The following is an 11799-nucleotide window of genomic DNA, read 5'->3' as shown; positions in this document are numbered from 1 at the left end:
GTCAAGGGCCAGGGCATAAGAGGATAGTTGGATGGGGCAAGGGATTCCCAGGGGGGATGGAGTCCTAGGAATGAGACGGAACGGGTTGGATGCGGCGATGGTGGGGCAAGTCGGGTTAGGGGAGGTCAGGGGACAGGGAGGGGTTGGATGGGGAGGGGGTCTGGGGGATGCCATCCAGGGGTCGGAATAGGGGGACGAGTTGGATAGGGCAGGAGGCCCGAGGGGGGGGGGGATGACCAGAGGAGCGAGAAGCAAGATGGGTCAGATAGGGGCCGGGGGCCGGGCCACGCCTGGCTGTCTGGGGAGGCACAGCCTCCCCTAACCTGCCTTCCATACAATTTTGGAACCCTGATGTGGCCGTCAGGCCAAAAAGTTTGCCCATCCCTTCCCTAGCTCCTCTACAGCACTCTTCCAGCTGCCGGGCAAGCTGAGACCACGGCTGGGGCTCTCCCTCGCTGTGGCAAAGGGATAAGGGAACGAGGGACATTTGTGGCAATGATGAGCGAGGCCGTAGGCATCTTGTTGAAACACACACACCAAAATCCTTCCCTCTCCCAGGGAGGGGCCAGAACATCAAACCCAGCTTTCCTCTCTCCCTGTGTGCCAGGCTCCTTGTTGACTTCAACCGGCTTTGGAGCAGGCCCCAGAGGGGTGAGCAGCTCTGCTGAGGTTTCTTGTTTGTCATGGACGTGGCTGTAAGAAAGCCTCCAGATGTTGGTACTCCTGGGGTCGTTTATAGCATGTTCCTAGCAATAGATGATAAAAGACACCCTCCCTCCCTTCTCCCCCAAGTGGCAATCCAGACTCCTAATGCAGAGAGAAATGCAAACCAAATGAAACCTGGCCTGACCCCTCTTCCCTGCCTGCTTGGCTGACCTTTATCCCACTTTTCCATGAGGACGAGCAGATGGCTTCCTTGGGGCGCATGCGTCTCTCCACTGCCTCTGCTCTTCAGCAAGGCAGGCAGGGAGGTGGGGTGGGAGGAGAGAGACAGGCAAGGATTGCTGGGATCCTCTGTACGGGACTAAGCCTTTGGGATGCCAGGGCAACAGCTGCTGTGGGGAAAGGGGAAGGACTTGCAGGGATCCGGTTACACTGCATGTACTGAGTTACTCCGTGTTGATGTGTTTGTTTTAATAAGGGGGCTGTAGAGCTGACCCCCTTCTGGAAGGGATGGGGAGTCCAAGAATGTACAGGGAGGCTTTGCTTATGCACAGCAAAACCCTGATGCAATCTGCTTGCAAGCTTTCCCCTCTTGGTTGTTTCTCTTCATTGGCCAGTAACCCAAACTGTTACTGAATAAATAAGGAGTTTTCCTGGAAAGGAAGCCAAAATAACCAGTGGAGCTGGCCTCAAGACAACAATCCGTTTTGCAAGGACTTTCAAAGTTTCAAAATTTGAGTTTGTTCCTCCCTGGAATGAAAAAAAACCCCAACCTCTCAACCGTTTTTGCAGAACAGATTTGTGTCGAAATGTCCATTTGAGGATCAGAAAAGTCGGGTATTCAATTCGGGTTCTTGCTCTCTCTGCTCAGATGTGACCCCAGCCCAGAGTCCACCCTGAACCTCAGAAATCTTCCCATCAAAAACATTGCTGAAATTGATCTACCTCCATGAAATGTTTCACTTATGACAAAACAGCGTATTTCAGCCAAAATCCATTTTGTCAAAAGCATTCTAACCAGTTGAAATAACCGGTAATATCATTTGTCAGGAAGGAAAACTCCAAACCTCTTTCGCTTAGCAGAGGGGAAGCCTGGCCTTGTGGCTAAGGCAGCGTATCTACATTGCTGGTTTTAGCCCCATAGCATCAGCCTGAATCAGTTGACCTGGGCTTACCACCACTGGGGAGGTGGGAGGAGGGTTTCTTGCAGTGTAGATGTACCCAATGAGGCTCTGTAATCTAATGATTAGAGCAAATCCTTATGGAAAACATCTTTGGAGTTTAATAGGCATGAAACTAATAGAATTTGATAGTAATTATTCTGAAAGCCTTAAAAATCTCCAAGAATTATAGTATTCTATTGCATGGCTTAAAAATTCTCAAGAAAAGTTATATTCTCTAGGACTTCTCTTCAAGAAGCCAGAAGATTTCTGGGTCCTATTTCTGGAAGAGCCACTGATTTACTGTTTCACTTTTCACCTAATTAGAAAATGGGATATATCATAGCTATATGGAAAACTGGATGCTGAATACAAGTGCTAGTGTCCTGGGAGAACAATAATAATAACCAGTCTTTAAGGCTGTGTTCTCAATCCCATTGCATATAACGGGGACACTCACTTTAGGGCTCTGTGCCTCAGTTTCCCCATCAGTACAATCTGGATGATAAGGCTTGCCCACCTTTCTAAAGCAATTTTGAACTCTGTGGCTCTGAATAAATTTCAGACTAAACACAGAATATTGCTCTTAGATGCACTTCTGCTTGACGTCGCCAGATTGATTGTGTCTGTTAGTGTAGATGAGACCTCTCCAGGACAACCTAAACAGGAAGCAAAGATCTACCTTTGAGCATGGGCTCTGCTCCTCTGCTCTGCACTGTGATAGTGACATTCCTGAAAACTGGCCTTCTGTGTTCCTCTTTCAGCTTTGGGTTGTTGAATACACATTTTAGGCAACAGGAAATGGTTGTCTAGCTTGTTCCATAGCAGTCTTTACAGGCAGATCCCATGTTGTTTCCAAATAACCCTTTCTGTTCTCTACCATCCCCAGCCCACATGCAGCACTCCTCACAGCCTACACCTGGTGCGGTGTCCTCCGAGATTGATTCTGGTGATGCTTTAACAACAGGAAACACTTGAGTCCCATTGTGGCAGGGTTTGTACCCCTACAACTCCCTGAGTAGGAGGTACCCCGCCTATCTATGCCTCAGTCTGTTTTCTACGCCCACTCTGGTAGACCACATGGTGTGGCCCACTGACCAGGGCCTATGCACTGTCTCTTCCCATGTGGGGTAGCACAACCTAATGGCCAGTGTCAATTCATTGTGCCTGTAGGGCAGTGTGGCTCAATGGCCAGGGTCCCCCTAAGTTTCTTCCTCTAGTGGCATAGCATGGCCTAGTGACCAGAGTCAATTCAGCATGCCTGTAGGGCAGTATGGCCTAATGGCCAGAGTCCCCCTAAATTTCTTCCTCTAATGGGAAAGCGTGGACTAGTAGCTAGAGTCACTTCAGCCACCTTTGTCAGTAGGATAGAGTGGCCTGGAGGTCTGAGCCTGGGGGTCATCCCATGAGGGTGGAGGCCTCCAGTGGGGGGCTGGGCCCACCCAACTCCCCTGGGCCCCAACCCCAGGCCCTAACAGCAAGTAGCACAGCCCACCCCAGACTAGTGGGGTATCGCATCAAAACCCACTGCCCTCATGGGGGTGGGAAGTACCACTCCCTCACCCCGCCCCCCCCCCGCCCCCGCAGGTCACTTCCTACTGGCTCTTCTGCTGCAGCAGTCCATGTAATATCAGGATCTCCAGGCTTCTCAGCACCATGCACTTCTTGGAGTTCTGACAGCAGCTAGCCTCTGGTCCTGGTTTTGGGCTCTTCCGTTCTCGCAGGTAACGGCCGCAATGGCTCCTGGGCTGGAGCCTCTGCCGGGCATCCTGCGTCCTCGGCAGTCAGCCCTGACTGAGCAGCTCTGCCAGCTTTTATAGCTGAGTATGCCCAACAGAGCCTCAGTGGTGGGGCTTCCCCTGCAAGGAGGGAAGGCTTAACCCTCTCAGTCTCAATGTGGGGCTGGTCTGCCCCGTCACATCCATCCACATCTGGAGACCCCCAGGTGTGCCCCTCACCTGCATGTGGCATGAGAGACAGGTGTCCCCTTTGCATCTCTCCACTGGAGGGAGCAGCTGCCCTTTATTGTCAGAGAGGGCAGCCAGGGCCATCCTTAGGACCAAGTGCAGCAAGTGAGGGACTTGGGCCCCTGCAGTTTTGGGGACCTCGCTGTGCTCTGTTGTCTTTGAATTTCACAGGCTGCTTTACCTCAGCTCTGGGAGCAATGGGGCATCCCCTAACAGGGCTGTAATGCACTGTCACCTGAGGGATTTCAGTGCATCAGGCCATATCTTTGAACCAGATCATAGGCAGCCATCTGGGGATTCCCTTTACATAGGGGAATATAGCTGGCACCTCTCCTGGACCGCTCAGATTGGGACAGATGGACAGCAGGCCATGGGGTTGCTGGAACATGCCATGCTCTTTTAAAGTGGAAGGGGTTTGAAGTTAAATCCAGCCAAAACGTGAGGGACAGTCTTGAAGGCGGGAGGTTGTCTGGGGCTGCTGGATCCCCCACCCCCATGGCTATGGGTCTGTTCAAAGGGAACAGGTCACTAGGAGGGATTTTATCTAACAGAGCAGTGTAAAGCCTGAAGCAGCATCTTGATGTTTGCTCACTATGTAACTAGTATCTGTTTGCTCTCCCGTATTATTTCCTCTCTGAATCTGTGGGTTTTCTACTAAATAAACACGTCTCTGTTGTGCAAACTGTGTGGTGTGTGGGGGCCAAAGTGAGCTGATTTCATACCTTGTGAGGTGACAAACTGGAAGGGAAAAGTTTGCGTGTCTGGTAGCTAAGACCTCAGGAAGGATGAATTTGGAGAGACTCGGGACTCAAAGGATGGTTGATGTCACTCTGCGAGGAGTAACTAGCCTGGTGGAAGCCAGGAGGAGACCTTGTGCTAGTGGGAAGGCCACTGGTGTGAGGGATCTGCTGCATTCAGGCACCCCAAGGTCACAGGAGAGGTGGTGACCAAACCCCTCACTGCTCTGGGGGGATCCCCAAAACATCACAGACAATTTTTTACTCCAAGCATCCCTCTGTGCAAGCTGGAATGGCCGCTGCTGGTTCCTATAACTGAGGAGAGTCCATGGGTCTGGGGTGGAAGCACTCAAGGGTTGAGTAGTTGCTGGCCTGTATGCTGGAGGGACAGGGCCCTGGTTGATTGTTTCAGAACCTTATATATAAACCGATTTTTCCCAAGCACCTGCGTACACTGCCAGCCGGTAGGGAAACGCAGGCTGAAAACCACTGAACCCTCCGTGGGCACATTGACTGAGGAAGTTTCTCTTCCTGGGGTCAGAGAGTAACCAGGCCCCTCTTTTCTGTACTGCTTCCAGCCGGCCCCTCAAGACAAAGCCCATAACAGACTGTGCCAAGCCAGGTACCTTGGAGAGCTATAAAACGGGGATTTGGCCTGGGTCCGCAGCTTTGCCTCAATACCACGGCTGTCCCCACTAATCCAAAATATCTGCTGCCCCTGGGTGAAATCCACCCTGGTGCTGAGGTCCCATCACACCACATAGGCCCTGCTTAGGCAGCTAAGGGATGCAGGCCTTTAGGGAAGGGTGTGCTGCATGGGATGAATTTTACCCATAATTTTAGTGGAGAAGAGGGCAAACATCTGCCCTCTGATCCCCTTCACCATGGGAGCCTTTCATTCTAATATACAGCACCCAAGTGGGTAAGACAGAGACGGGTCTTTGGTGCCCGCTATCCTCTAGCACCACAATGTCCCGGCAGTGTCTCTCCTGCTCCACACTACCACCAGGAAAACAAAAGGAAGGAAGAAGGCTTAAAGCTTAAGCACCTGGCTGCGGGTTGACCATATACTATTCAGGGCTGGAAGCTGATATGGAGGGGATGGATCAGTGAGGTTGATTGTCCCTCCTATGCTGATGTCGCGATAGGCCATGAATTTCATGTCTCTCCTACCTGCTGCCAGTCCCTCGTCTGAAAGGTGGGGAATATACCCTTTTTAGCCCAAGTGACTATGCGAGGGGTTGTTTCTATTAGGAGGAGAAACTGCTGATAGAGTCAGGTATTTCACTGATGCAATCCTGTTTATTTACAAAGATTGTTCAGACAGTCCTGTTTCCCTGAACACAGTAGGCATTAGGCAAAAGATACCAGTGTCTTTGCTCACAACTCAAAAGCTCTTTTCAGCCAGCACTCTGCCCAAAAAACCCTCTCAAGGCTTTGTCTCAGGGCCACGCTATGCACTGCTTCACTTGTTTTTGCCTTCTGGTTGCTTCTGACTCACACAGACACACACAACTCTACCAAACAATAACCAGCCCCCTGAGTTTGCAGTCCGACCCCAGGGAAACTCAGACTGCATGGCACAGCTTCTATTCCAGCCTTGCCATGCTGGGCTGTGATTTGGGTGCTGGCTTCAATCATTTCAGCTATCACAAACAAGCGTATATGTTCCTTCATCTAGCCAGAATGGAAGGCAGCTAGCATGTCTGGCAGCTTCAAGGATGGATGCATAACAACCCTGAGCTAGGAGTGCATAGAATCATAGATTTTACAGGGCAGTTCTGAGCATCCAGTCTGATCTCGCCCATCGATCTTACCCTCTGGAGCTGCACTCCTTTTCCCCATATCAGTTTCAGCAAGGGGAGTTCATGCCATGACGTCTTCTGCTCTGGTCCTGCTCCCAGAGAGAATTGCACCATGAGTGCTTCTGATATCGGGGCGGGTGGGGCCTGGGGGGGGGGGAAGGACTGGCTTTGTATGCCTTCCTCTCTTGTGTGGCTTCTAGAATGGGCATGCTTAGACCGGTAGGCCTTTGCCTTGCTTGCTGCCCCCCTCCGCCCCCACCCCCCACTCACACACCCCATATAGGGTCCCAGACACCAGAGGGTCAGGAATTGTGATGGAAACACCTCGCTCTTGCTGCATGTATGGGGCACAATCTACAGCAAGGAACAATCCTACTGGGTCAGTTTGGGTTTGAAAGCTGAACCACGGGCCAGGACTCAATAAACACGGAGCTCCTTTGTGTTTGGTGTCTGGGCTGGCTAACTTGGCTTTGGGTTAATGAGTCCGGCCTTCATGGATTGCAAGGCCAACAAGGGACTAGTGCAAGGCTTGCATCTGACCTCCTCTGTAACACAGGCCAGAGACCTGCCCCCAAATAATGCCTGATAACCTCTCGACTCCTATTCAAGAGCCCCCTGTTTGTACATCCCAGGAGCGCATTAGCTCTTTTGGCTACAGCATCGCACTGGGAGCTCATATTCAGCTGATTACCCGCCACACCCCCCAAATCCTTCTCAGCATCATCACTGCTTCCCAGGCTAGAGCCCCCATCCTGTGATCATGGCCTGCGTGCTTTGTTCCTAGATGTAGATATTTCCATTTAGCCGTAATAAACACATTCCATTCAGAACCCTACCCCCCGCTCATGCCCCTGGCACCTACCGTTCTCTGCCAAGAGATGCTGACTCTGCACTTCAGCTGCCGCTACTAAATGCAGTCAGCATAAACAGAATCAGGAGACTGGCTGGCAGAGGATGCGGCCATGCTGCCACACTCGTTTAGTGTTACTTCTCAGCACTCGAAATGCACAGGTGGAATGGCCAGGGGGATCTGGTGACTAGTTGGGGCTCTGTCTTATATAGGTGCCTATTACCCCCCATCCTCCCTCCTGATTTGTCACACTTGCTGTCTGGTCAGCCTACTGGGAGAAGAGCAGTGATCCTTTCCTTTCCAAAACCACAGATCATCACAGAATAAAAACTCCCCCCCGCCCATGAAGCAAGGCTGCATTGTACACCTGTTGCTTTTCAGCTGCAGCAGCTCAACCCTCCTTCTCCAAACCACAGTGCACAAAAACAAAAACCCTCTAAATAAAGGTCCCTTCAGGACAGCTTGGACGCAGTCAGTCCCGTGGCTCTAAATTTGCACTCTGATACTGCGCTTGCTCGGGAATGGTTGCTAAGGGACCGAGGCTGCCTGTCACAGCAATGATTATGAAAACTGTGTGTCAACAATGCCCAAGGAGAAGGCAGGGGCATTCTACAGGGCTCTTGCTGAATCTCACGCTCTGGTTCACTGGCTTAGTCTCTCGCTCAGTTCACATTTGCTAGGAAAGTGCATTGATGCCTTTTATTAGCTTTTCCCTTCCAGGGGCTCCCCCTCACTGTTGGGCTTGGTGTGCAGGTGCTGTTGGTGGCCTGTGAGACACAGCTCAGACTAGATGACATGGCAGGGGCCTGGCTGACCCGCAGCACGCCGACACTACTAAATACAAGCAACCCTTGAAAGAAAAATACACAAACGATCATTTAAAGTGACTGTATTTCCATTCCCACCGGTGGTCACAGAAACACGCCCTGATATGCCCAGCCTGCATTGTTTGTCTGCTTTACTGTTAACAGAACCCGCACCTCTTACCCCCCCTCCTGCATCCCTGCCCCAGCCCTGAGCCCCCTCCCACACCCAAACACCCTCCTGGAGCCCACATCCCCCCTGCACCCCAATCACTGCCACAGCTCTGAGCCCCCTTCTGCACCTCAAACCACTCATCCTTGGCCCCAGCCACAGCCCTCACCTCCTCCTGCATCCCAGCCCTCTGCCCCAGCAGGGTGAAAGTTTGGAGGAAAGCGAGCAATGGAGCAAGGGAGGAATGGAGTGAGCAGGGGTGGGGCCGGGGACAGGTCAACAGTGTTTGGTTTTGTGCAGTTAGAAAGTTGGCATCCCTAACCAGGGCCCCCTCCACCTGCCGGGAGGTGGGGGGCAAGAGCAGCCCCCGACCCATATCCCCCCCCCAGACCTCCTGCCCAGGGCAGGTAGAGGGTTCAGGGCTCTCTGCAGCTACCAGGGCTCCCCAAGCTGCTCTTTCCTGGGCCAGGCTCTAGCTTCCAGCCTGGTTGAAGCTGCAGGGGGGAGAGAGGGGAGGCTTGGGGAAAGAGGATGGGCAGAGAGCCTGTCCCATGGTGAAAGTGGATGGGTCAGGGCTGTCCACTTTCAAAAGTAGGAGGGACATAGACCCTTGCTTCCCCCTCCCCCACCATTCTGGCACCCGTGCTTTAAGATCTAATCATTTTTAAGTCAATCACATGATTTTTTGGGGCGGGGGGTGGCTCATGGTTTTTGAATGCTTAGTGTTGGCAGTACAAATGAATGGAAAATGAGGTCCAGACTGACAGGCCCACAGCCATTAGCATAGTGCAAGCTTTCATACTTCGTAGAGACATCCCCCTGTGAACTGACCCACTGTTCTCTGGGTCAGCTGGTGTGCAAAGGCCTCAGCTGAACTCTCTGCAGCCCATGCTATGCTCAGAGAGATCTTTCACGACGCTGCTTTTCCACTTCGCCTCGCCAGTGCTTGCCTTGGTGATTCCTTTTTGCTAACAAGGGCGTAGCATGTGATGCATTAGAACTGTTTGCCTGAGTGCACAGCAACCGAGAAAACAAGGGAAACCGGCCTGGCAACCTACATATAGTTTATATTAAACAAGAATAGCACTAATGCTCCCACCAACGAGCAGGCCAGCTGGCCGGCCAGAACCGCCCCAGTCACCAGGATCCCGGTGGCTCAAATTACAAACTACCACAGTTGCCTTTTTTCATAGTAGCGACTGTGCAGACATATTTCTTTGTTCCTGAGCCAGACAGACAAAGCTCGTCACCCCCACCCAGACAATCTTTGTACAGTGCAGTCTGCAGCCTCTAGGTTTTTACCACCATCTGGTGGCAGAAAGAATTGTGAGTTTTCTGTCCACTGATTTCTCTTCTTTTTCTGTGTCTTGTCTTCTCCCACACTTACTACCATAGCAGCTGAGCACTTGGTGGTTGGGCATTAAGCAACATGCCTACACATCTGTACCCGGGTGGTTTTGTATCATCTCGCCCTGGGGAGAACTGGGTGTGCCGAGTAGTGGTTCAGTAGGGTGACTTGTTTGTGTATCTGAACATGCTGCTCCATGCGTACAGGTCAAAGACGCATGCCTTGCATGTGGCATGGAAGGTGGTGATATCTGAGCCCTCAGGAAAGCTCCATCTCGTGAACAGACAAGCTGGACCTTTGTGATAGAAAGATCCTTCGTGCGTGAGGAGCAGGGTTTTTGAGCACAGTCCCCATTCCGGTGTTTTAGGCTCTTTTAGGTATGCTGGGCCCAGGTTGTTGAAGGTAAGGACTAAGAGCTGGAACTGGAACTTGCAAATAATGTGTCAGACAACTGGGATGGAAGGGGAACAAGAGGAAACCAACTGATTTCCACAATTCACCATCATTGCTGTTGCCTAAACTGTATTGTGGCATTCTGGATGGTGAAACAGTTACTATTTGCCAATCAGCTCTGACGCTTGGCCGAGATCAGAGAAGCTCTTTATGTAACGTGACAGCATTTCTAGGTTTGTCCAGATGTGACACAATCACTTTTGAACACCACAACTGATGAATTTCAAAATTTCCAGGAATGTTCTGTCAGTGAGCTGAATGGGATGGATTTTTGGTGAGAATTGCAAAGCCAGAAAAACTGGCTGCTCCTTGCTCACTAGGCTGAGCTGCCTCAGAGCTGTGGGTCAGATGCTCGGCCAGCAAGGGGAGCCAGAAGGCGAGGAGCTCCTTCCACCCTCCTCCCAGCTGCCTCCCCAAAGCCTGGTCCATGAGGGGTATGGGAGAGACACACAGAGCCATTAACATGGGGTGGGGGAGAAGGAGGAGGAGGGAATAAGGGTGCACAGAGCCGCAGGCAATGGAGGGCACAGTGTGCCCCTAGCAGACACGGCAATGGGGCCAGGGGACATACAGCTGAAGGCATGCAGGGAATGGAGGGACCCCATGAAAAGCCTCCAGAATGGGGGGGGAGACAGAACCCCAGGAATGGGGTGGGAGGGTGGAATGGGGGCCCTATAGAGTCTCTGGGAGGAAGGAGAGCACACAGAGGCCCTGAAATGCAGGGAGGCAGGGAATGGAGGGACACAGAACCCCAGAAATGGGACCCCCATAGAACCTCTGGGAGAAAGGGGAACACACAGAGGCCCTGAAATGCAGGGAGGTAGGGAATGGAGGGACACAGAACCCCAGGGTTGGGTGGGGCATGCAGACCTTCTAGCATGGTGGGGCATGCAGAACGCCTGGAATTGGGGTAGTTGGGGGGGTGGTGGGACATAGAACCCCAGGACTCAAGGGGTGGCATGGGACACCCCCACCCCCGCCCGAGCCTCTGGCAGGGGGTAGAAGGGAATAGGCAGGACACAGAACCCCTGGCATGGGAGAGAAGAGGGAATGGGTGAAAGTGGGGATAGCAGGGGATCCTGATATGGGGTGGGGGGAACAGGGAGCACACAGAGCCCCTGGAATGAGGGAGGGCTGGGGGTAGGTTACAGTTATTCCCTGAAATAAAGGGAGATGGGAGGGTGGCACACACAAATCTTGGTGGGAGGGGTGGGGGAATAAGGAAGGAACCCTGGGTGGATGCCGTGCACTTGGCTTACAGAAGCAATGGAGTGTGCAACCCCCTAATGATTGCCTCTGCACTCATTGCAGTGGATGTGATACTCAAACCTCACCCACATCACTTATTCCTGCTGAGGAGGGGCAGCCCTGCTAGGCCAGGAATAAACTTCGACTCCAGATGATTCTAATTCCCATAGGTGACCAAGGCCTGGAACTGGTTCTGCGGACTCCCCTGCCAACGTCTTATCAACCTAATTCCGCTTCTTCCCTCCCTATGGGCACTCACTTTGTAATGATTTTCCCTTCATGCTTAGTGCTGCTCACAGAGCTCACCCGGATTGCTTTATACGTTAAGCAGGGAATGGTAGTTTCCCCATTAGCCTTGCATGGGAACATAGGAACTGCCAGCCAAGACCAGGTCCAAGAGCCATCTAGTCCAGTATCCTGTGTCTGACAGCAGCCAGCACCAGCTGTCTCAGTGTGTAAGGTACCCTGCAATGGGCAGTGTCTGCATAATTTGTCTGCAAGGGAAGTATTTCCTCCTCACCACCACTAATTAGAGGTGGGGTTATGCCCTAGGGCATGAGGGTTTATATCCCTTCCAATGCCTTATATCCACA

This window comes from Chelonoidis abingdonii, chromosome 14 (assembly GCF_003597395.2).
Source record: "Chelonoidis abingdonii isolate Lonesome George chromosome 14, CheloAbing_2.0, whole genome shotgun sequence".
NCBI classification, from domain to species: domain Eukaryota; kingdom Metazoa; phylum Chordata; order Testudines; family Testudinidae; genus Chelonoidis; species Chelonoidis abingdonii.
This window is presented reverse-complemented; position numbering follows the sequence as displayed.